Raw genomic sequence first — 26,557 nt, 5'->3', positions numbered from 1 at the left:
ATAGGGGATGATACTCATCTCTTCTATCTCTTCTGCCGTGGTCGGGCATTGAGCTGAGCTCAATCTCACACCTTGCAAAACAGGCAAGAACCCTTTCTTGGACTGATCCATTTTGAACTTCTTCAAAATCTTATCAAGGTATGTGCTTTGTGAAAGACCTATGAGGCGTCTTGATCTATCTCTATAGATCTTGATGCCTAATATATAAGCAGCTTCTCCAAGGTCCTTCATTGAAAAACTCTTATTCAAGTAGGCCTTGATGCTGTCCAAGAGTTCTATATCATTTCCCATCAAAAGTATGTCATCTACATATAATATGAGAAATGCTACAGAGCTCCCACTCACTTTCTTGTAAACGCAGGCTTCTCCATAAGTCTGCGTAAACCCAAACGCTTTGATCATCTCATCAAAGCGAATGTTCCAACTCCGAGATGCTTGCACCAGCCCATAAATCGAGCGTTGGAGCTTGCACACCTTGTCAGCATTCTTAGGATCGACAAAACCTTCCGGCTGCATCATATACAATTCTTCCTTAAGGAAACCATTAAGGAATGCCGTTTTGACGTCCATTTGCCATATCTCATAATCGTAGAATGCGGCAATTGCTAACATGATTCGGACGGACTTTAGCTTCGCTACCGGTGAGAAAGTCTCATCGTAGTCAACCCCTTGAACTTGTCGATAACCCTTAGCGACAAGCCGAGCTTTATAGATGGTCACATTACCATCCGCGTCTGTCTTCTTCTTGAAGATCCATTTATTTTCTATGGCTCGCCTTCAACGGGCAAGTCAGTCAAAGTCCATACTTCGTTTTCATACATGGATCCTATCTCGGATTTCATGGCTTCTAGCCATTTGTCGGAATCCGGGCCCGCCATCGCTTCTTCATAGTTCGAAGGTTCACCGTTGTCTAACAACATGATTTCCAAGACAGGGTTGCCGTACCACTCTGGTGCGGAACGTGTCCTTGTGGACCTTCGAATTTCAGTAGGAGCTTGATCAGAAGTATCTTGATCATCATCAATAACTTCCTCTCTAGTCGGTGCAGGCACCTCAGGAACATTTTCTTGAGTTGCGCCATTTTCCGGTTCAAGAGGTAATACTTCATCAAGTTCTACTTTCCTCCCACTTACTTCTTTCGAGAGAAACTCTTTCTCAGAAACTTCTTGGCAACAAAGATCTTGCCTTCGGATCTGAGGTAGAAGGTATACCCAATGGTTTCTTAGGGTATCCTATGAAGACGCATTTTTCCGACTTGGGTTCGAGCTTTCAGGTTGAAGTTTCTTGACATAAGCATCGCATCCCCAAACTTTTAGAAACGACAGCTTAGGTTTCTTCCCAAACCATAATTCATACGGTGTCGTCTCAACGGATTTCGACGGAGCCCTATTTAAAGTGAATGCGGCAGTCTCTAAAGCATAGCCCAAAAAGATAGCGGTAATCAGGTAAGAGACATCATAGATCGCACATATCTAATAGAGTGCGATTACGACGTTCGGACACACCATTACGCTGAGGTGTTCCAGGCGGCGTGAGTTGTGAAACTATTCCACATTTTCTTAAGTGTGTGCCAAATTCGTGACTCAAGTATTCTCCTCCACGATCTGATCGTAGAAACTTGATTTTCCTGTCACGTTGATTCTCAACTTCACTCTGAAATTCCTTGAACTTTTCAAAGGTTTCAGACTTGTGTTTCATTAAGTAGACATACCCATATCTACTTAAGTCATCAGTGAGGGTGAGAACATAACGATAGCCACCGCGAGCCTCAACACTCATTGGACCGCACACATCAGTATGTATGATTTCCAATAAGTTGGTTGCTCGCTCCATTGTTCCTGAGAACGGAGTCTTGGTCATTTTACCCATGAGGCATGGTTCGCACGTGTCAAATGATTCATAATCAAGAGACTCCAAAAGTCCATCTGCATGGAGCTTCTTCATGCGTTTGACACCTATGTGACCAAGGCGGCAGTGCCACAAGTATGTGGGACTATCATTATCAACCTTACATCTTTTGGTATCCACACTATGAATATGTGTAATATTACGTTCGAGATTCATTAAGAATAAACCATTGACCATCGGAGCATGACCATAAAACATATCTCTCATATAAATAGAACAACCATTATTCTCAGATTTAAATGAGTAGCCATCTCGTATTAAACGAGATCCTGATACAATGTTCATGCTCAAAGCTGGCACTAAATAACAATTATTGAGGTTTAAAACTAATCCCGTAGGTAAATGTAGAGGTAGCGTGCCGACGGCGATCACATCGACCTTGGAACCATTCCCGACGCGCATCGTCACCTCGTCCTTCCCAGTCTCCGTTTATTCTGCAGCTCCTGCTGAGTTACAAATGAGCAACGCACGGTATCAAATACCCAGGAGTACTACGAGTACTGGTAAGGTACACATCAATTACATGTATATCACATATACCTTTTGTTTTGCCGGCCTTCTTGTCCGCTAAGTATTTGGGGCAGTTCCGCTTCCAGTGACCCTTCCCTTTGCAATAAAAGCACTCCGTCTCAGGCTTGGGTCCATACTTTGACTTCTTCTTCCCAGCAGCTTGCTTGCCGGGCGCGGCAACTTCCTTGCCGTCCTTCTCAAAGTCTTTTTACCCTTGCCCTCTTGAACTTAGTGGTTTTATTTACCATCAACACTTGATGTTCCTTTGACTTCTACCTCCTGCTGATTTCAGCATTGCAAATACCTCAGGAATGGTCTTTTCCATCCCCTGCATATTGAAGTTCATCACAAAGCTCTTGTAGATTGGTGGAAGCGACTGGAGGATTCTGTCAATGACCGCATCATCCGGGAGATTAACTCCCAGCTGAGTCAAGCGGTTATGTAACCCAGACATAGTGAGTATGTGCTCACTGACAGAACTATTTTCCTCCATCTTATAGCTGAAGAATTTGTTTGGAGACTTCATATCTCTCGACCCGGGCATGAGCTTGGAAAACCATTTTCAGCTCTTCGAACATCTCATATGCTCCGTGTCTCTCAAAACGCTTTTGGAGCCCCGGCTCTAGGCTGTAAAGCATGCCGCACTGAACGAGGGAGTAGTCATCGGCACGTGTCTGCCAAGCGTTCAAACGTCTTGGTTCTGTCGGACGGGTGGATCACTAGCGGTGCTTGTAGGACATAATCTTTCTTGGCAGCTATGAGGATGATCCTCAGGTTCCTCGACCCAGTCCGTATAGTTGCTGCCATCGTCTTTCAGCTTGGTTTTCTCTAGGAACGCGTTGAAATTGAAGTACAACGTTGGCCATTTGATCTACAAGACATATTGTAAAGATTTTAGACTAAGTTCATGATAATTAAGTTCATCTAATCAAATTATTAATGAACTCCACTTAGATAGACATCCCTTCTAGTCATCTAAGTATAACATGATCCGAGTTGGCTAGGCCGTGTCCGATCATCACGTGACACGGACTAGTCAACGTCGGTGAACATCTTCATGTTGATCGTATCTTCTACGACTCATGCTTGACCTTTCGGTCTTCTGTGTTCGGAGGCCATGTCTATGCACATGCTAGGCTCGTCAAGTCAACCTAAGTGTATTGCGTGTGTAAATCTGTCTTACACCCGTTGTATGTGAACGTAAGGATCTATCACACCCGATCATCACGTGGTGCTTCGAAACGACGAACTGTAGCAACGGTGCACAGTTAGGGGGAACACTTTCTTGAAATTATTATGAGGGATCATCTTATTTACTACCGTCGTTCTAAGTAAACAAGATGAAGATGTATAAACATGATAAACATCACATGCAATCAAATAATGGTGACATGATATGGCCAATATCATATAGCTCCTTTGATCTCCATCTTGGGGCTCCATGATCATCCTGTCACCGTCATACTCATCGACATGTAAGTTGTGATTCCTATTACAATAGCATGAACATCTCATACATCACATATAGATCATTCATCATTCATCACAACTTTGGCCATATCACATCACATAGCATACCCTGCAAAAACAAGTTAGACGTCCTCTAATTGTTGTTGCAAGTTTTACGTGGCTGAATTAGGGTTCTTGCCAATTGCTATTTACCCTTCATAAGGACCCTTTTCATCGAATCCGATCCGACTAAAGTAGGAGAGACAGACACCCGCTAGCCACCTTATGCAACTAGTGCATGTCAGTCGGTGGAACCTGTCTCACGTAAGAGTACGTGTAAGGTCGGTCCGGGCCGCTTCATCCCACGATGCCGCCGAATCAAGATAAGACTAGTAACGGCAAGCATATTGAACAAAATCAACGCCCACAACTACTTTGTGTTCTACTCGTGCAAGAGAACTACGCATAGACCTAGCTCATGATGCCACTGTTGGGGAACGTTGCAGAAAACAAAAATTTTCCTACGGTTTCACCAAGATCCATCTAGGAGTTCATCTAGCAACGAGTGATTAGATGCATCTACGTACCTTGTAGATCGCGAGCGGAAGCGTTCAAAGAACGGGATGATGTAGTCGAACACGACGTGATTCCAAATCACCGAAGATCTTAGCACCGAACGGACGATGCCTCCGCGTTCAACACACGTACGGAACGGATGACGTCTCCTCCTTTCTTGATCCAGCAAGGGGGAAGGAGAGGTTGATGAAGATCCAGCAACACGACGGCGTGGTGGTGGATGCAGGGCGTCACAGTAGCAGGGCTTCGCCTATACTACGAGGGAGAGATGTAACAGGGAGAGAGGGAAGCACCAAAGGCTGAGGTATGAAGTCCTCCCTCTCCTCAACTATATATAGGAGGTCCAAGGGGGGGGTGCGCAGCCTAGGAGATCTAATCTCCTAGGTGCGGCGGCCAGGGGAGGTTTCCCTCCCCCCCAAGGCACTTAGGGGTGCCTTCCACTAGTGGGACTCCTCCCCCATGGAAACCCTAGGCGCATGGGCCTAGGGGCTGGTGCCCTTGGCCCATGTAGGCCAAGGCGCACCCCCTACAGCCCATGTGGCCCCCCGGGACAGGTGGCCCCACCCGGTGGGCCCCCGGGACCCCTCCGGTGGTCCCGGTACAATACGATAACCCCGAAACTTGTCCCGATGGCCGAAACAGCACTTCCTATATATAATTCTTTACCTCCGGACCATTCCGGAACTCCTCGTGACGTCCGGGATCTCATCCGGGACTCCGAACAACATTCGGGTTACTGCATACATATCTTCACAACCCTAGCGTCACCGAACCTTAAGTGTGTAGACCCTACGGGTTCGGGAGACAAGCAGACATGACCGAGACGACTCTCCGGTCAATAACCAACAGCGGGATCTGGATACCCATGTTGGCTCCCACATGCTCCACGATGATCTCATCGGATGAACCACGATGTCGAGGATTAATCAACCCCGGTATACAATTCCCTTTGTCAATCGGTATGTTACTTGCCCGAGACTCGATCGTCGGTATCCCAATACCTTGTTCAATCTCGTTACCGGCAAGTCACTTTACTCGTACCGTAATGCATGATCCCGTGATCAACCACTTGGTCACCTTGAGCTCATAATGATGATGCATTACCGAGTGGGCCCAGTGATACCTCTCCGTTATATGGAGTGACAAATCCCAGTCTCGATCCGTGTCAACCCAACAGACACTTTCGGAGATACCTGTAGTGCACCTTTATAGTCACCCAGTTACGGTTGTGACGTTTGATACACCCAAAGCACTCCTACGGTATCCGGGAGTTACACGATCTCATGGTCAAAGGAAAAGATACTTGACATTGGAAAAGCTCTAGCAAACGAACTACACGATCTTTGTGCTATGCTTAGGATTGGGTCTTGTCCATCACATCATTCTCCTAATGATGTGATCCCGTTATCAATGACATCCAATGTCCATAGCCAGGAAATCATGACTATCTGTTGATCAACGAGCTAGTCAACTAGAGGCTTACTAGGGACATATTATGGTCTATGTATTCACACGTGTATTACGATTTCCGGATAATACAGTTATAGCATGAATAAAGACAATTATCATGAACAAAGAAATATAATAATAATGCTTTTATTATTGCCTCTAGGGCATATTTCCAACACAGCAGAACTTTTCAGTGTTGCTCTTTCATGGCCTTTAGGTGAATACTTTGTATCTGACGTACTCCTTGTCGTAGCTAACCTTCCATTGTCACCACAAACCCTTATGCGCAAAGAACTGATCTAGTCCTTCATAAGTTGCTTCGGTTCTGCACCCCTTCTAGATCCAATTATTTTTACTTTTCTGTCTTATCTTAGATCTGAAAATTTCATATGTCACTGTGAGATTTGTTTCTCCTTGCACCAACATAGGCGGTTTAACCTTGTATAAGTAGTCTATGCCATTAGCCCTCTGATAAACCGGAGGAGCATTTTACCTTCATAATTATGCTCCGGTTTAACAGTGTCTAAGTAATCATGTGCTAGTATTACCTTTTTCCCTTATTGCATTAGTCTCCAGTTTACACCATTTCACATATCAGTATGTTTCTTACTCCCTTATCTCTTGCATATAATCATGCATAATTTATAAACCGGTCTTTCATTTTCAGCTTGTTTGTTTCACAATGGCCAAACAATTCACTGCCTGCAACTGGGCTCGTTCCCGGGTTACTGAGACTCAGTTGAATGAGATGGTTAGCATCGGCTCCCTGCCTAAGAAAACTGAAATCAAATGGCGAGTTCCAGGAACAGAAAATCCTCCAACCCCAAGGCAGGGCGAGGTGGTGGTCTTTGTTGACCATATAGGCCGTGGCTTCAAACCGCCAGGGTCAAAGTTTTATCGAGATGTGCTTGCTAGCTTCCAACTTCATCCGCAAGATATTGGTCCCAACTCGGTTTCCAATTTATGCAACTTCTAGGTATTCTGTGAAGTATATTTACAAGAAGAACCAACTGCAGAACTGTTCCGGGATTTCTTTCACTTAAACCGGCGCACAGAGTTTGTAAATGGCCCAAACACAAAAGTTGGTGGTGTCTCGATTCAAAAACGGAAAGAAGTTGAATTTCCTCATGCCAAACATCATAGCCACCCAAAGGAATGGAATCAAACTTGGTTTTATTGCAGAGACACTTCGCCTGAAGATGAAAATCCCCTCCTCGGCTTTCGTGATCACAGACTATCCAATACTCACCCCATGCCACAACGCCTGAGCTCTTCAGAAAGGGCGAAATACGCTCCTCAACTCGCCAAACTCTGGGCCTTTATGGCAAACGGTTTAACAGGCGTGGATTTTGTGCGCTGTTGGATATCCTGGAGTATCTTGCCGCTAAGACGGTGTCCCGGTTTAATGTGTGAATATACCGGTGAGGTTGACGACCCTCAACGCCATTGCAACATCCAATTATCTGAGGAAGAAGTCACTGAAGGTGTAAAGAAAATTCTGAATGAGTCGGAACTGATCTGTAGTCAAACCGGTCTGAGTCCCTTCTATGCCAAGAACAAACCGCCTGCTGTAAGCATTATACTTCCTCTTCATCTCTAATATCTTTAACTTATACAACCTGTAACCCTTCTTCTTTATATATATAGGGTGATGACCCCTTCTGGAAACGGAAAACCGTAGAGAAAGCGGCAAAGCCGACTGGAGACAAGGCGGTCAAGCCATCCCGCTCAAACACCAAAGCCGTAAAACGGACGTCAAAATGGAAAACGGCTGACCAGATTAATATGGAGCTTGATGATGATACTGATGATCCAGAAGTTGAGGTAGAACTTGACTCACTTGGATCTCTTTTCATGCATCTCATTAACAATGATCTTCCTCAGGAGGACGCAGAAGCTAGTCAAGATGATGACGTAGAGGTAATTACCCTTTCCTCCGGTTCAGACTCTATGCCAACACAAAAAACTCGCCAAGCAGTCCGGAAAGTAAGCTTTTCTCATCCTCTTGCTCACTTGGATCCAACATTTATTTTGAAGACTCAGCAGCATGAAACTCGCCGGACAACCCGGCACAGTGCCCAACAGGTCACTTCAGCCGGTTTACCTGATACTCCGGTTCGGAAGCGCAGGTCTGAGGTCTCTCCTACTTCTGACCATTCCTACCCCAAGGCAGGTTATTTCAGACAGCCTCTTAATCCGTCCGATTCAAATTATCAGGTGACACCTCCTTCATGTTTTGGTGAATCGACAGCAACTCAACTCCCCCCTTTGAAAACTGTGGCCGGGTGAGTTGTAAAAACCTTTCCTTTCAATGCGCCATCAATCCTTTGAATAGGATGTTAATCCTCTTTTATTCTGTTTGCAGGGCCAAAGCCAGACCCAGCAAGAAAGCTCGGGTCACCAATCCGCTAGAAGACCCTGTCGCCGAAGAAGAAGAACCAAGAGGTGAACCGGAACAGACTGGTGAACCAGAAGGCCCCCATATTGAAGCTACTTTTGATGATCCACCCCTTGAAGGCCAACATACCGATGAACCAACAGATGCTAAGCCTGCCGCACCCGATACTGAACCGACAGAACCAAACCGGGCTAGTCCGGTGAAAGACACTGAAATTCTGGTATCATCAACCAAAAGTCCTGAAGGCCAAGGTGATGATGTTATTATTACTGGAATAGGCCACAACTCTCCTGGCCATCCCGTCATTTTAGCTCAGCACAGTGCCAAAGAAGAACAGGCTGCCCGGGATAAAGGTAAATGGAGCAGCGACTTATCAAGCTATGCTCATCTTAGCGCTGATAAGCTTCATTCTGGCTTCTTGAACCGTCTGCACTCAAACTGGGATTATGAAGACGGTTTGGTGAACTTGATGAAAGAGCGATATGAGGTAAATTCCTCTCCCTTTGTATACTGATTTATATCTGAAACACTATCCCAAGTAGCCCCCAAGGGCCGTTTTATGATTGTTAATCACAAACCGGGTCTTTGTAACAGTTTAAGCATCTCATCATTGATCCTTGCAATGGCAGGTCGCTAAAAATAGATAAGACTCATCTTGAAAAAATTAGATAACTTTCTGCAGCATAGCCCCCAAAGGCCGGTTTAACTTGGCAAGTTAATCCGGTTTTTAATCCACACATCCGTTTTAGAATAGACGCGCATTAGCCCCCAAGTGTCAAGGATAATGCTTGCATTGTTCTGGAGACTTGTATAAAGTGTAGTACTTGAGAGCAAATAGGCATTAGCCCCCAAGTATGAAGTGCATAACTTTGTTATACGCTTTGTACTTTAGCACATATATATGTTGTTTGTTTAACATACCTTCAACGTGGCAGACTGAACTGAGAAGCAAAGATGCCCGAAATTCTGACTTGAGAATGTGAAGTCACAATAAGCCGAGGCTGCAAAAGCCAAAGAGGAGGTGACCCAGGCCCTGGCCATATTGGAAAAGCTGAAAGAATCCTTCAACCAAGAGCATGCTGAATGGGAAACCGAGAAATCCGGTTTAACCAAAAGAGCTGTAGACGCCGAGGCAGCCCTGAAGCCAGTGGTTAAAGAACTAGCCGGTTTGAAACACCAAATCAATGCTATGACCTCTGCTATCTTTGGTAAGTGTCTGCTTATGTGTGTTGCGCCGGTTAATGAATCTTATAACTGACCAAAATTTTGATAAAATCTTTGGCAGGCACTCGGATCGCTCATCTTCGTACAGATATGCGGATGAAGCTCAAAGCGGCATATACATTGGTTGAACAACTATACTCTGGGTCTCAACGGGTTATTAGCATGGCAGCTTATAACAAACCGGCTCCAACTTTGATTAAGGAGACCCTTGAGAAGCTGGGCATGTTACCAGCCCGTATTGCCGAGTTGAAGAGAGCAGCTGCCAGAGCAGGAGCTTTAACCGCCCTTATTCGAGCCAAAGCCTGGATTCCAGACCTTGAAGCGGAGGATATCATTAAAGGATACCCATGCGTTAAAGAAGACGGTTCAAACTTCAACAATGATGTTCTTCGGCGGCTGACCAAATAGATGCGGCCAGCAGCCAGCAAGTTGGCTGATGATACCGATTTGTCCCATTTTCAACCGTTTTATGATGCAGAAGGGAAAAGATAGCCGGCCGACATCCATGAAGTCGAAGAACTTGTGTCTCCGATTCGTAAGCACACTTACGCCCCTGATATTAACCTTTCCAATATTATCCATGAGGAAGCAGTGTTCCAAGCGTTAACTTGAATCGATTGGTCAACGGATGATTTCCAGCGTCTGGGGAGGGATGAAGAAGTGCCTACACCAACTGACCCTCAACCGTCAAACCGTCGCGATGAAGAGTCCTGATCCGGTCGCCGGTTTATATGGCTACTGTGAAAAACAATGATACTATTTGAGCTGCTTTGAAGCTTCATGTAATAGGATAGCTGAAACTCCGTTATCTGCCATGCCATCGAGCATGTTTCGTAATACTTTGTGACATTCTGTGTCGCCCTTTGGGATATATTTATGCATAACCCGTGATGAATTGCGTTCCTGGGTACAATAACTTAAAAGTATCTAGCGGTTTACCGCTAGACGTGTCATGATGTCCAAGAAGTATATAGTACCTAGATGAATAATCAAGTGTTTGTACAAAAAGTAATGTACAGAACATACCTCATTGGTTGACCAAACGTGTATATGGCAAAGGTGTTAATACCAATCCGGAACGTTGATAACTCCATCTTCATAATGCCGGTCTATATATAAAACCGGACCGGGATAACCACCGGATTTTCTTTATAACACTGGCGATTTAATGAAACCAGACCAGGTCAATGAACACCGGTTTAATAATTGATCATGTGCCCACAACTTGTAGTTGAGAAGCAAGCCGGGTCAAGGACGCCGGTTTATCGAAAAATACTTATGATTTTCAACAAACAAAATTCAAACAGGAAAATATGCAAGGCTTTTTACGAGCTACCAGGCTCCAAATCGAGGCTTTTCATGGGCTGCCAGGCCTCTGAGTTAAACCATTTAACAAAGCCTTTTAAGATGGGCCTCCATTAACCAATCATCGTTTTAACTGTGACAAGTTCAGGGTCTGTAAAAGATTGACTTGTAAAACGTTCGATGGGTCATAGCAGGATTACCTGGACAGGAGTGGCTTACTTGATGAAGGCAGGTTAACCCGGGTTTTTAGGTGAATACACCAGGCTTCCAAGCCGTGGCTTGATACCCAATTACGGGGGTCCTTTCAAACTCTTTGTTGCTTTGCAAAAAGAGCCCCCAAGTAACTTTTTGAGCGATGCTCAGTGTGTGCCCATGTTTGAGTCTGTACTGTGTACAACACTCTCTTTGGCTCCACAATTTTTTTCCCTTTGGGGCTTAAATTCCTATCAAGAGGTGTAGCTATGGTGTAAGGACAACCAAGCCCCCTAGTGATATCCCTTCGTGGTTTAAAAACCGATCAAGAGGTGTAGCTGTAGTTCAAATATGACCAAGCCCCCTAGTGATTTTCTTTATATCTATGCAGCTGCTAAAGCCGGATTAACAAAAACTCCGCTTTGTCAGTTAACTTGTAAAAGCACACACATGATATAAAGAGAACAGATACCCCGCTTATAACGGATGCTCCGGTTTATTATATGTATATACACTGTCACAAATATGTACAGATGAGGAGCCTATGGCTTCAAGTATAGTAAGGCCGAAGGAGAGCTATGTTCCATGGCCGCTTGGTCTCCTCCTCCGATTGACGTGAGTCTTCATGCTCTCGAACATCAATGAGGTAGTAAGATCCGTTGTGCAGATTTTTGCTGACCACAAAGGGTCCTTCCCAAGGTGGGGATAACTTGTGCATATCAGTCTGATCCTGAATGAGCCGGAGCACCAAATCACCTTCTTGAAAGGTTATGGTTTTAACCCGGCGGCTGTGATAACGTCGGAGATCTTGTTGATAAATCGCTGATCGTGCTGCTGCAAGATCACGCTCTTCATCCAACAGGTCCAGTGAATCCTGATGTGCCTTCTCATTATCAGCTTCAACATAAGCTGCCACACGGGGCGAATCGTGACAGATGTCACTAGGAAGAACCGCCTCCGCTCCATAGACCATGAAGAAAGGTGTGTAACCCGTAGACCTATTGGGTGTGGTATTGATGCTCCATAACACAGAAGGTAGCTCCTCAACCCACCAACACGGCGTCCGCTTTAAGGGAACCATAAGCCTTGGTTTGATACCCCGTAGAATTTCTTGATTTTCCCTTTCTGCTTGACCATTAGATTGGGGGTGAGCCACCGATGCTAGATCAAGCCGGATGTGCTCACGTTGACAGAATTCTTCCATCTCCCCTTTTGACAGATTAGTACCATTATCTATTATAATGCTGTGTGGAAAACCAAACCGGAATATCACCTTCTTGATGAATTGAACTGCCATGGCTACATCACACTTGCTGACTGGCTCTGCCTCCACCCATTTAGTGAATTTATCAACTGCTACTAACATGTGGGTCTTTTTGTCCGTAGAGCGCTTGAAGGGTCCAACCATATCAAGCCCCCAGGTTGCAAACGGCCACGTAATTGGAATCATCCGCAATTCTTGAGCCGGAACGTGCGCACGGCGGGCAAATTTTTGACATCCATCACATCTCTTGACTAAATCCTCCACATCAGCATGCGCCGTCAACCAGTAAAAACCGTGGCGAAAAGCTTTGGCAACAAGCGAATTTGAATCGGCGTGGTGACCGCAATCCCCTTCATGGATTTCTCGCAAAATCTCACAACCTTCTTGAGGAGAAACACAACGCTGAATTGCTCCTGAAACACTATAACGATGTAACTCCCCGTTGAGTATGGTCATGGACTTGGAACGCCAGATTATCTGTCGAGCCAATGTTTCATCGTTTGGTAATTCGCCCCAGTTCATGTAAGCCAGATATGGGATCGTCCAATCCGGTATGGCATGCAGAGCTGCCACCAACTGAGCCCCCGGATCAGGAATAGCCAAATCTTCTTCGGTTGGCACATTGACTGACGGATTATGCAACTCATCAAGAAAGACATTAGGAGGGACCGGTTTACGCTAAGAACCAAGACGACTTAAAGTGTCCGCCGCTTCATTCTTCTGCCGGTCTATATGGTCCACCTGATAACCTTTAAAGTGACCAGCCACTGCGTCCATCTCTCGCCGATATGCAGCCATGAGTGGGTCCTTAGAATCCCAAGTGCTAGACACCTGCTGAGCCACTAGATCTGAATCTCCGAAGCACTTAACCCAGCTCAAATTTATCTCCTTAGCCATCCTAAGACCGTGGAACAAAGCCTCATATTCAGCTGCATTGTTAGTACAAGGGAACATTAAACGGAGGACATAACAAAACTTGTCACCTCATGGGGAAGTTAGTATGACTCCAGCCCCCGAGCCCTCCAACTGTCTGGATCCATCAAAATGAATAGTCCAATATGTATTATCTAGTTTCTCTTCAGGTGCCTGTAACTCCGTCCAATCGTTGATGAAATCCACGAGTGCCTGGGACTTGATCGCTGTGCGGGGTATATATTTGAGCCCATGAGGTCCAAGCTCAATGGCCCACTTGGCAATCCGGCCAGTTGCTTCTCTGTTTTGAATGATGTCGCCCAGAGGAGCTGAACTGAGCACTGTGATAGGATGGCCCTGAAAGTAATGTTTAAGCTTCCGGCTCGCCATAAACACCCCATATACCAGCTTCTTCCAATGCGGGTACCTTTGCTTGGACTCAATGAGCACCTCACTGATATAATTAACCGGCCGTTGAACCGGACATTCCTTTCCAAGCTCCTTGCGCTCTACCACAATGGCTACGCTAACAGCCCGGGCATTAGCAGCCACATATAATAATAATGGCTCTTTATCGATCGGCGCTGCAAGCACGGGCGGTTCAGCTAGCTGCCTCTGCAGATCCTCGGACGCCTTATCAGCTGCCTCACTCCAGACAAAGTTATTTGTTTTCTTGAGCATCTGATATAAGGGGATGGCCTTCTCTCCAAGGCGACTGATAAACCGGCTCAAGGCTGTAATCCGGCCGGCCAGATGTTGAACATCGTTAATACACGCCGGTTTAGCCAAGGATGTAATTGCTGCAATCTTTTCCGGATTAGCCTCAATGCCTCTGTTTGATACCAGAAAGCCTAAGAGCTTGCCTGCCGGGACACCGAAGACACACTTCTCCGGATTGAGCATCATCTTGTAAACCCGGAGATTGTCAAAGGTTTCTCGTAGATCATCTATCAATGTCTCCTCCTTTCTGGACTTGACCACAATATCATCCACATATGCATTAACATTGCGCCCAATTTGTTTATGAAGGCAATTTTGAACACATCGCTGGTAAGTCACCTGAGCACTCTTGAGTCCAAAGGGCATGGAAACATAGCAGAAGGCTCCAAAGGGAGTTATGAAGGCTGTCTTCTCCTGGTCCTTAACCGTCATTTTGATCTGATTATAACCAGAGTAAGCATCCAGAAAACACAAACGGTCACAACCCGCCGTAGCATCAATTATCTGATCAATGCGAGGGAGAGTAAAGGGGTCTGCAGGGCAAGCCTTGTTTAAATCTGTGTAGTCCACACACATGCGCCAAGTGCCATTTTTCTTAAGAACCAGCACCGGATTGGCTAACCACTCTGGATGAAAAACTTCGACAATAAACCCAGCGACCAACAGACGGACTACATCTTCACCTATAGCCTTACGTATCTCTTCATTGAAATGGTGGAGGAACTGCCGGACTGGTTTAAACTTAGGATCAATGTTGAGTGTGTGCTCAGCGAGTTCCCTCGGTACACCTGGCATGTCAGAAGGTTTCCATGCAAAGGTGTCCCGATTCTCACGGATGAACTCGATGAGCGCGCTTTCCTATTTGGGATCCAGGTTAGCGCTGATGCTGAACTATTTGGATGAATCGCCAGGAACAAAGTCAACCTTCTTAGTGTCTGTAGCCGATTTGAACTTCAACGCCGGATCATGCTCCGTAGTTGGCTTTTTCAAAGAAGTCATGTCTGCCGGATCAACTTGCTCCTTATAGAATTTCAACTCTTTCGTGGCACAAGGCGACTCGGCATAAGCCGCATCACCTTCCTCACACTCCAAAGCAATCTTTCGACTTCCATGTACTGTGATGGTCCCTTTATGACCTGGCATTTTAAGCTGTAGATAAACATAACATGGCCTTGCCATAAACTTAGCATAAGCCGGCCGCCCAAACAAAGCGTGGTACGGACTTTTGATCTTTACCACCTCAAATGTCAATGTTTCTGACCTTGAATCATAGTCATCTCCAAAAGCTACCTCCAAAGCTATCTTGCCAACAGGATATGCAGACTTACCAGGTACCACCCCATGAAAGACCGTATTTGATGGTTTAAGATCCTTATCTGTCAACCCCATATGGCTGAATGTATCATAATACAAAATATTGATACTACTTCCCCCATCCATGAGCACTTTAGTGAGCTTGTATCCCCCAACTTGAGGGGCTACCACCAGGGCCAAGTGACCCGGATTATCAACCCGGGGTGGGTGATCATCTCTACTCCACAAAATAGGTTGCTCAGACCAGCGTAAATACTGAGGTACTGCCGGCTCAACAGAGTTTACTACCCTTTTGTGAAGCTTCTGATCACGTTTGCACAAACTAGTTGTGAAGACATGATATTGCCCACTGTTCAGCTGTTTGGGATTGCTCTGATAACCCGACTGCTGCTGTTGCTGACTCCCTTGATGGTTGTAACCTCCCTGGTTGCCTTGGTGCCCTTGATTGACGTGTCCGGTTTGGTTGCCTGGAAACCCTGAACCGGAACCACCACCTCCGTAACCCGGCCCGTGGAAACCTCCTCCTGAACCGCCGGGTGGGCCGTTGTCATATTGGAACATATTGGAATTCTTGAAATCCCGCATGATATAACAGTCCTTCCAAAGATGTGATGCCGGCTTCTCCTTCGATCCAAGCTTTGGACAGGGCTGATTTAACAAGCGCCCCAAATTGGAGCCTGAACCTCCACCCCTCTGGGGCTGCTTGCCCTTACGGCGCTGGCCATTCTCCTGCGTGTTGGTATTTGCAACAAAGTCCAAGCGACTGTCGGCCTTCGGCCTTGCGCTTACTACCGTTTCCATGGCCTGCCGGATTATGCTGTTGACCTTTGGCATTGTTGTTCTTCTTACCTTTCTCCGGTTTGTCCTCCTCTGAATCCGGATCCTTGGTATTATCTGAATCGGCGTATTTAACCAAAGCGGCCATGAGTGTTGACATATCATTGCAGTAACGTTTGAGCCTTCCCAATTTCTGTTTTAGTGGTTTGAAACGACAATTGCCCTCTAATGTTAACACTGCAGTGTCTGCATTGATATGATCTGATGAATGCAAAATTACTGAGACCCGTTTGACCCTGTAAGTGCATCTAGTGCCACCCCTAGTTGGTTTTGGAGTATTGACGACAAACCTAGTTGAGGGACTAATGTGTTTGTGAGAATTGCAGGATAACACAGGTAGAAGTCCCTCATTGATTCGGTTTTCCTACCAGAGATGACCCCTAAAAATTTATGAAGACATTGAAGTCAAAGGTGGTAAATGAAGATATTCACATTGAAGACTATGACAAGAGAAGACACCACATGAAGCCTATGGAGCTCGAAGACTTAGATCTTTCGTAGTTCTTTTTATTTTGTGTTGAGTCATAGGAACCACCGTACTGTTAAGTGGGGTCCAAGAGAACCAGTCAGAATGACTGAAGTGATGCCTAAACAAAAACCTATGTCTTCGAGTGAAGACTATGAGAGCGAATCTTGTCCAGAGTCGGACAAGTCAGTTTTGCTTGTAGCCCAAGTAAAGTTGCCGTGTGAGTTTGAAATCTGACCGTTGGAACACGTGTCAGTTCCTTAGTGACCCAGGGTCATTTCGGACAAATCAGGTCAGGTTGCCAAGTGGCTATAAATAGCCCACCCCCCACAACCATAAACGGTTGGCTGCTCAGATTGAGAATACGGCTTTTGTCGTTTGAGAGCAACCCACCTCGAAGCCTTTGAGAGAGAATTCCTTGCGAGGATAAAGCCCTAACCACCCAGAGCCAGAGAGAATTGGGCATCACTTAAGTCTTCTTGTCTGTGTGATCTGAAGACTTATTACACTTGAGGACTGTGCATCCTCCAGCCGGTTAGGCATCGCGTTCTGAGCATCCAAGAGACATTGTGGATTGCCGGTGAACGAAGTCTGTGAAGGTTTGGGAGTCTACCTTGAAGACTTACCAGAGTGATTGGGCAAGGTCTGTGTGACCTTAGCTCAAGGGGATTACGGTGAGGACTGGGTGTCCTGAGCTGCGTGTTCAGGACTGGGTGTCCGGGACTGTGTGTCCTAAGGTTTAAATACCTAGCCGCCCCAACCAGACGTACAGTTGTCACAGCAACTGGAACTGGTCCAACAAATCATTGTCTTCAACGAGTCACTGGTTTCATCTTCCCTTCCCTTTACTTACTGTTGCTCCTTGTGAAGTCATTGTATGTTTGCCCTATCTTTTGTCTTCACTGAGTGACTGCATGCTCTGTATGGCTTCATAATATCTTCCTACCTGATCCTTACTACATTGCTGCTATTAAGTCATTATGCTTTCACTTCATTGAACACTTGACTATGGCTTGCCTAGTGTAGTCTACCTTCCGCTGCATGGTAATAGGTTTATTTCTATCGTTTGTCTTCATAACTTCCTCGTTTTGAAGACTTTCATAAAAATCGCCTATTCACCCCCCCTCTAGTCGATATAACGCACTTTCAAACCCAATGGGTCATAGACTCCCCTTCCTCTTGGACACAAGCTGCCAGATCCACGATTGACATCGCTGCTTACACGTATCCTTGAAGTTCTGGATAAACCGGTGCTTCAATTCGGCCCATGATCCAACAGAGTTGGTCGGCAAGCTCTTCAACCAAGTGCGAGCCGTTCCTTCCAACATCATGGTGAAATATTTAGCACACACTGCCTCATCCACATCTAACATCTCCATTGCCATCTCATAGCTATCCACCCACGCTTCTGGTTGCAAATCGGCGGTGTAATTTGGTACCTTATGAGGTCCCTTGAAATCCTTAGGCAGTCTCACATTACGCAAAGCGGGGGTTAGACACGGCACCCCTAAGGAACTGAACATCACTCCTGGCTCAACGGAGGCCGTGGGGTGAACCGGAGTATGCTGTCGTGCTCCGTGCCGAGCCGCCAACTCGGCCTCCCGACGTGCGCGGCCATGGTACACAACATCTTGCACATTAGCGCCTCCCCCGGCCGGGTTGTTCCCTCGTGGTGAATTTTGGCGACGTGCACTACTGGACACGGCCAGTTCGTCCTCCACGCGTCTGCTATAGCTCCGGCTTGGACGGGGAGTGGAATGAATCCTCCCACGACTGTGTGAATACGCCTGCTGTTGATTTAGTGCTGTTTGAAGGAGATCCCTGGCCTGACATGCTTCCACTTCAACTGGTGACTCGCTGTCGGTTGGGAGGGCCACCAGGCGTGAAGCGGCGGCCACAATGTTGTCCAACGGGTTGGAATAATGCCCGGGCGGTGTTGGTACATACTGTGGCACAACGATGTTCTGGCGAGGCGGGTCCGTCGTGCGCGGTTGAACCAACGCTCCTGTTCCCGGCGCCCCGCCCGGTTTAGTGTGGGTTGGCTACCAGCTCCTGCTCCTGGTGTGTTAAAGAGATTCTGCGGCTCATAAACCGACGGGAGACGTGATCGATACCTTCTTCTCATGACTTCCTTTGAAGCATTCTGATCTAGCCTAATCCGGTAGGACTGTGCTTCCAATTCAGCCCGCTCTGTAGCCATCCTAGCATTCTCTGTTGCCAGGTCCGCTTTAGCCTAGGCTATTTGATCCTTTACCTTTGCAATCTCCGCACTGCATCCACCTCCGCGGCCCTCAACGTTGACAAAGTGTCGAACAAATCAGACAAGACTTGGGCCGGAGGCGGCGCCGAGCTTCCTGCCCCTGCTGGTGTGGCCGTTGTTGAACCGGAGAGCATTGCTGCAGCGGTAGATGAATGAGGCGCCGATTGTGTGCCGGCCATGAAGATGGCGGCCCGGTTTGGTAGATCGGGGGAATCCGGAATACTGTTGCCCTCGGATCCTCCATCAATCCGGCCGTCCTAAAACTGGTAAAGTGACTCGGTCTCTCCAGAAGACTCATCATCAGAACAGACCACGGTCTCTCCATCGGACACCGGTCCCTCCTTGTACCTCGATCCATGGATGACACCCACGAAAACATGCCTTGCCTCGGGCTGAACCGGCGAAGAACTTGCACGCCGAGCCGTTTCGATGATGTCGGTGTACATGTCCGGCTCAGGGGCCGGTTCGCCGATCTTGCCGATGAAGATGTGAATCCCACCAAAGGGGACCCGATACCCGTATTTGATTGAATCAGCCTCGGGACCCCATCCTGCGTTGTCGATGTAGAGTTTGCCGCGACGACTCTTCGTCATCCGGCCCATAGCGTATCCCTTAAGTCCATCGAAGCTGCCCTTCAAGAACTCAAAACCATCGTGCGATAGCCCCACGGTGGGCGCCAACTGTCGTGGGTTTGCCATGGTAGATGTCCTTGTGAAAGGACTTAGTCGTGGAGCCATCACTACGGGTTAGCTTTAAGGGGTTAAACCAGACAAGGGGACACGAGGAATTTTATACTAGTTCGGCCCCTTCGAGGAAGGTAAAAGCCTACGTCTAGTTGTGATTGGTATTGCTAGGGTTTCGAAGGCCAGGGAGCGAATCCGCTTTGTCTGGCTCTCGAGTTGTTGTCTGTCCCTAAACCGCTGCCGGGTCGTCCCTTTATATACATAGGTTGACGCCCGCCGGCTTACAGAGTCCCGAAGCCGGATCATAAACGTATCCAGTTCAGTCTCTATCCTTCCTATCTTACAATACAAGTTATACAACTAAGCCGGTTTACATTTACAGGCTTTAACCCGCCTTCGGGCCTTGGGCCTCCATGAAGCGCCATAATCCTTGTATCTTTATGGGCTTCTAATCTTCAAGGAGTCAACCCGGCTACATAAGGCCGGTTTGCCTCCAGTAGTAATATCCCCAACACTATGTCTAACCTTGCTCTCACATCATTCCTCCCGCTCTGTTTATTATCGTAGGTACTCCGGGCCTTTATACCCAAGATCGTACAGTCCGCATCACCCCAAGCATTCTCTGAAATTACCCATGTTTAGTTCAGACCTTTTTGCGACCGAGAAATGCTCTCCTTGCCACATTGTTTCATTAAAATCACCCATCATCAACCACAGTTCACTCGATCTATGTTTAATTCTTTTGAGCAAACTCCACATATGATGCCTCTCATGTGCTTTTGGTTCTCCGTACACAAAAGTACCCCTACACAAGGGGCTGTTCTGATCATACCGGATATGAACATCAATGTAACATGATACATAAGAGAGCATGTTTATTTCAACGCTATCGTCCCAAAATAGGGCGATGCCGGCACCTTTGCCCACCCCATCATGGGTGATACAATGTTTGAGGCCTATTCTTTCTCTTATTCTTCTCACGCTCTCTTCGCACTGTCGCGTCTCAGAGATGAACACGACAGTGGGGATGTATGTGCGCACTAGGCACACCAGTTCTCGAACTGTACCGGGGTGGCCCAAACCCCGACAGTTCCAGCAGAGGATCGTCATTCCTCCTGAGGGTGCTCTTAGTCGTGCCCACCAGTTCCTCGGTAGCTCCTACACCGGTAGCTTCCTTACCACCTGGCTCACCTACACTTCTCTCATCCTCTTCCCTCTCAGCCCCTCTTTGTTTCTTATACATGTCCGAGATTACATCAGGACTGCTAACTGTATCTAACCTGGGTGCAGCCTTGTTGCCTATGGATCTCTTACCAAGCACCGAATCCTTCTCTCCTGTAACTTTCCTTCCCTTAAACTGACTAGTATACCTTTTTGTCTTGGCAAGCTCTATTGCCTGAGTCTTCGCTGGGCTGCTGATCTGGGATGCAGGCTCCTCCTCCTGGCCAACCGAGTCACCCACCTTGGCTACTTCAACGGAGGCCTGCATCTTCCCCGTTATCACTTCCATCGCTGCTAGGGAGGGAGAGGCAGCAGCGTCAGGAGTAGCCTTGGCAGCATCCGGTCCGAACCCTGGAGGGTAAGGAGGGGTCACTGCATCCTTGATGTTGTGTGCGAGCGGGGTTTTGTCGATGTCAACCCCCGCCCCAGAACTCGGCGGTGTTGATGGTGAAGTGCCCGCGCCACCCAAGGCTATGGTTGGTGCAGAAGCCATGGGCAGCACAGATTTTGTCGTGGCCATCACAGTATTCTCGCTGATGCTTGTCTTCCTTGTGTCTTCCTGGGCCGGCCCCTCGCTCACCCTGAGCGCGCTGACTGCTACGATGGCTGCTTGTACAGCCGGATCCAGCAGCACATTATCAGGAATATTCCTACACCTTCCCATCTCATGTGGTCAGGCATGCATCACCTTCTTGTCTCTTCCTAGCTTCTCCCAGGCTAACTTGTCCGGGGCTGTCCATGCCACCCCGTCCAACTCTGAGCCAAAATGCAAGAAGCGCCTCGCGCTGCAAGTATCCGGAGCCATGAAGCCTCCCTTGTTCTTGCTTGATTTGTAGGGCGACGCCCTCATTGCGCCCGTGAACCTCACTGCTTGATCATCCGTCGGCAGCCTGCAGTCCCTTTCCCCACGACCTATATGCCCACAGTACATACAAAATCGTGGGGCTCTCTCATACTTGACCTCTAGGTCCATGTGCTTATCCACCCCTAACTCTCTAGTATTGATCTCACGCAGGAGAGGAGTGTTTACATTATGTTCAACTCTTACACGAAAAAACTCAGAGAAAATGTTCCCAAACTTATCATTATCTACCCTCAATACATTCCCCAAGAGGTCGCCCAACATCCATCTGATTTCTTCTGACAACATGAGCGATGGTACATCATAGATGCAAGCCCAGATTGGCATGACATTCACCGACACATCCGCCGCCTTGCCCTGTCCATGGGCCGTTCTCCAGGACGTGCCGACGATCACCCTCACGCTCGAATTCGAGCATGAAGCGATTGTTGCGAAGGGGTGTGTAGTCAAGTCATCCACGCAGCCCCCACTTTCTCTTCAGTTCACCAAACAACCCCGTCGTGCTGAAGGGGAGAACGGAGAAGAAGTACCCCACCGCAAGCCGGCGGGTACTCATGGAAGCCCTTGCCCTTGACAGATGGAGTTCATCATTGGAGAGCCACACCGTTTAGTTGGCGTTGCTATTTGGCCTAGGAGGGGGAGCGGCAGGGCATTGCCCCTCCTCCCACCATGCGACGTAGATCCTCGCTCCATCCTCCTGTCCTTACACTCGTCGTCGTTTGCAGGGATGGCCACGAGCTTGCTCTCTGTGGCCGCCTGCTTCATCTTGCGGTCAGAGGTGTTCTCCATGCCTTGTACAGATGTGGGTGTTTGGATTTCTTGCGAATGTTGTGTGGTGATATCCCTTCCTATGCAGATGCTTATGTACCCGCAGCTGTGGTGTGCATAAGGCGAGGAATCAATCTTGGTTGATTTGGGCCTTGCATATCTGTCAGGTGGATCTCCAGTTTGGGAAGCAATGATACGTTTCTAAAAGAATACCCCTATGGTCGTTTCAAGATCACTCGCCATGATACTTTCATTGGCATCGAGAACTATTTCCTTGCACTTGCTCCCCCCATGATCATTCAGATGCACTATCTGTCTGTTTCCCCTTTTTTGGGCTGGTGCAGAATATTTATCCTTGCAAATCAATTCTTTCCCCAGTTCACCCACAAACCTCGCTTCTGAATCTGATCCATTCCCAACAACTATGGATTCGCAAGCCTGTGGGGTACTGGCAGTCGTCAAAATAGTCTTGATCGACAGGGTTGAAAATTTACTTACCAGATCGCGTCCACCCGGGCTCCAATCCATTCCGGTGTCAGCTGTCATTGGCCTTGATATGTTTCATTCCATGGATCTGCGAATCGATCCATCCCTTCATGGACGCGTCCCAATAACTCTTGCGGATCTTTACATCCCTTCGATCCTGCCAAAGATATTGCCCCCCTCATCTTCCGATGAGCCAGCGAGCGGATCGCTACTCCCATCTTCTTCCGGATCTCATGGATACCCATCGGGTCCTCCTTAATAGGATCGCGGTGCTGCAGGGGTGTAGGTTTTCTCTCTCTCTTGGTTGGAGGAGTGGTAGTGGGTTCCAACGGTAGCGAGGGAGCACCGGCGGTCGGTCGCCCGGGGATCGCCTCCTGAGGGGGAGCGTAATTTCCGGGAGCGTCCATTATGATGTGGGATTTTAACTATTCTAGTGTTAATTCCCAAGGTATTGAATCATACCAAGCTCTCCCAATTCCGCCTAGTTAGCTTATGTAATGTTCTGTACAGGATTGCTTCAAAGGTGTCGACAATCCGAAGAAAATTCTTCCCAAAATTATATCCAATGAGTAGTTTGCTTTGTTCCCGGTCGCTTTATTACTAACAACATCATATCTATTTATGAGTGTTCACATTTTCTGTAGAGAAATAGTCCCAAAAGCACATGTGTTGTGCTCTAAATCTGGACTTGATAGGTTTATGATCGCGTGTATCCACCCCCATGGCTCGAAGCCTCGGACCACTATGACCCCCACCCCTCCATCGCATTGGTTCGTGGTCATACCACCCCATCCAGGTGTGGTGTCAGTCTTGACCATGGTCGTGGCAGCACAAAATCGATGTGGATAGAGGGAGGCATTGGTGGCCACGGAGAGGGGGCCGTCCGATGGACTGGGAGGCGGCACCGAGGGCGTCCTTCAACGTACAAGGAGGCGTCGAGAGGGAGAGGACCATCTAGTTTGTAACCTCCGCGTGATTCGTCTCGCGCCTCTCCCGCGAGAGGCCGGGCGAATACCTAGCTACCGTCTTCCTCGGCCAAACTCGCGTCCCCGCCCCTCGCCGCCGCCTTGGGGCGCCCCGGTCAAAGGCCGGCCGGCATCGGCGGCAGCGGGGATCTCTCCTCCCCTCTCCAAGTGGGTTGCTGTGCGGGCTGTGGCTCCTAGGCGGGGCGTCAGGCTGTAACGTGGGGCCTGACGGTGGCGCGGCGCGCGGCTGCGCTGGTGGCGCGGTGGTGCGCCTGGGTCGCGATGGCTGCGGGGAGGCGATTCCGGCATTCTAACATCGGTGCCTGTGAAGCCTGGTTGGGCGGTGCACGCAAGGATGGAGAAGGTTATCTCAGATCTGGCCGACGAGAGTTCTCCGAGGAGTAGGGGCGCAAGCGGCATCCTCCAGCGATGGTTGGTTGGTTGGTGGGTGACATGGCCTTTTCTCCCTACTGCTTGAAGGAAATATGCCCTAGAGGCAATAATAAATTTTATATTTATATTTACTTATATCATGATAAATGATTATTATTCATGCTAGAATTTTATTAACCGGAAACTTAGTACATGTGCGAATACATAGACAAACAAAGTGTCCCTAGTATGCCTCTACTTGACTAGCTCGTTAATCAAAGATGGTTAAGTTTCCTAACCATAGACATGTGTTGTCATTTGATGAACGAGATAACATCATTAGAGAATGATGTGACGGACAAGACCCATCCGTTAGCTTAGCATAATGATCGTTTAGTTTTATTGCTATTGCTTTCTTCATGACTTATACATGTTCCTCTGACTATGAGATTATGCAACTCCCGAATACCGGAGGAACACCTTATGTACTATCAAACGTCACAACGTAACTGGGTGATTATAAAGATGCTCTACAGGTGTCTCCAATGGTGTTTGTTGAGTTGGCATAGATCGAGATTAGGATTTGTCACTCCGTGTATCGGAGAGGTATCTCTGGGCCCTCTCGGTAATGCACATCACCATGAGCCTTGCAAGCAATGTGACTAATGAGTTAGTTACAGGATGATGCATTATGGAAAGAGTAAAGAGACTTGCCGGTAATGAGATTGAACTAGCTATGAAGATACCGACGATCGTATCTCGGGCAAGTAACATACCGATGACAAAGGGAACAACGTATGTGATGTCGCTTGAAGCTACGTTGATATTTCCCCAAAGAGGAAGGGATGATGCAGCACATCGGCGATAGGTATTCTCCTCAGATATGAAACCAAGGTTATTGAACCAGTAGGAGAACCAAGCAACACAACGTAAACATCCCCTGCACACAGATAACAAATCCTCGCAACGCGACGTGTTAAAGGGGTTGTTGATACGTCTCCAACGCATCTATAATTTTTGATTGCTCCATGCTATATTATCTATTGTTTTGGATGTTTATGGGCTTTATTATACACTTTTATATCATTTTTTGGACTAACCTATTAACCCAGAGCCCAGTGCCAGTTTCTGTTTTTACCTTATTTTAGGGTTTCGAAGAAAAGGAAAATCAAACGGAGTCCAATTGACCTGAAACTTCACGGAACACATTTTTGGAAGGAAAGAAGCCCAAAAGAGTTGAAGTGCACATAAGGGAAGCTTCGAGGAGGCCACAAGATAGGGGGTGCGTGCCCACCCCCCTAGGGCGCGCCCTCCACCCTCGTGGGACCCTCGTGGCTCCCCTGGTGTACTTCTTCTGCCTATATATCTCCATATACCCTAAATACATCCGAGAGCACAATAGATCGTGAGTTTCGCCGCCAGAAGCCTCCATAGCCACCGAAAGCCAATCTAGACCCGTTCCGACACCCTGCCGGAGGGGGCAATCCCTCTGCGGTGGCCATCTTCATCATCCCGGTGCTCTCCATGACGAGGAGGGAGTAGTTCTCCCTCGGGGCTGAGGGTATGTACCAGTAGCTATGTGTTTGATCTCTCTCTCTCTCTCGTGTTCTTGAGATGATACGATCTTGATGTATCGCGAGCTTTGCTATTATAGTTGGATATTATGTTTCTCCTCTCCCTCTACTCTCTTGTAATGGATTGAGTTTCCCCTTTGAAGTTATCTTATCGATTGAGTCTTTAAAGATTTGAGAACACTTGATGTATGTCTTGCCGTGCGTATCTGTGGTGACAATGGGATACCACGTGATTCACTTGATGTATGTTTTGGTGATCAACTTGCGGGTTCCGCCCATGAACCTATGCATAGGGGTTGGCACATGTTTTCGTCGTGATTCTTCGGTAGAAACTTTGGGGCACTCTTTGAGGTCCTTTGTGTTGGTTGAATAGATGAATCTGAGATTGTGTGATGCATATCGTATAATCATGCCCACGGATACTTGAGGTGACATTGGAGTATCTAGGTGACATTAGGGTTTTGGTTGATTTGTGTCTTAAGGTGTTATTCTAGTACGAACTCTAGGGCTGTTTGTGACACTTATAGGAATAGCCCAACGGATTGATTGGAAAGAATAACTTTGAGGTGGTTTCGTACCCTACCATGATCTCTTCGTTTGTTCTCCGCTATTAGTGACTTTGGAGCGACTCTTTGTTGCATGTTGAGGGATAGTTATGTGATCCAATTATGTTATCATTGTTGAGGGAACTTGCACTAGCGAAAGTATGAATCCTAGGCCTTGCTTCAACACATTGCAATACCGTTTACGCTCACTTTTATCATTCGTTACCATGCTGTTTTTATATTTTCAGATTACAAAAACTATTATCTACTATCCATATACCACTTGTATCACCATCT

Source organism: Triticum urartu, chromosome 4 (genome assembly GCF_003073215.2).
Source record: "Triticum urartu cultivar G1812 chromosome 4, Tu2.1, whole genome shotgun sequence".
In the NCBI taxonomy this organism is placed as follows: domain Eukaryota; kingdom Viridiplantae; phylum Streptophyta; class Magnoliopsida; order Poales; family Poaceae; genus Triticum; species Triticum urartu.
The sequence above is the reverse complement of the archived record's forward strand: the minus strand, read 5'-3'. Positions refer to the sequence as shown.